The following is a 669-nucleotide window of genomic DNA, read 5'->3' on the forward strand; positions in this document are numbered from 1 at the left end:
GCTATGAGTCACAGGCGACTCGACAGCACATAACAACAACAACAACAACAAAGTCATACTAAGATTCTTGCAAAATCTGGGTAAAATATATTGTTTGTACTTGAGTAAAAATTGGCAGTTCAAACCCTCCCAGATGCACTGTGAAGAAAGGATTGATGATTCAATTTCATATGGATTACAACCAAGATATTTCTCTGGGGCATACACAGTTCCACCCAATAGTAAATAGGTTCCTATCCAACAGTGGTTCGAGGCAATTGGGCTTTGTTTGTTTTCATTTATAAAATCAGAAGGAGGTGAGGTATGATTCTCATGAGATGAAGTGGGCCCATACCCTGCCAGGACATTAATTTTTTTTCCCCTACCTCTCCTGTTGTACATAGGGTTTTCGGAGGCCGGTTATTTCAGAAGTGGATGGCCAATCCTTCCTCCTAGTCTGTCTTAATCTGAATGTTCAGATTTAGAGAAATATCAGCCAGACCAGCATTTTACTATCACTTGTTATGCATCAGAGAATTGGACAATAACTAAGGAGGATAGAAGGAGAATTGATGCCTTCTAGCTGTGGTGCTGGAGAAAAGTATTGAGGGTACCATGGACTGCTAGGAAAACAAACAGATTCATCCTGGAGAGGGTTAAACCAGGCTGCTCCTTGGAGGCAAGGATTCT

The sequence above is a fragment of the Elephantulus edwardii genome, unplaced genomic scaffold (assembly GCF_000299155.1).
Source record: "Elephantulus edwardii isolate Elephantulus edwardi_28Jun2011 unplaced genomic scaffold, EleEdw1.0 scaffold00237, whole genome shotgun sequence".
NCBI lineage: Eukaryota > Metazoa > Chordata > Mammalia > Macroscelidea > Macroscelididae > Elephantulus > Elephantulus edwardii.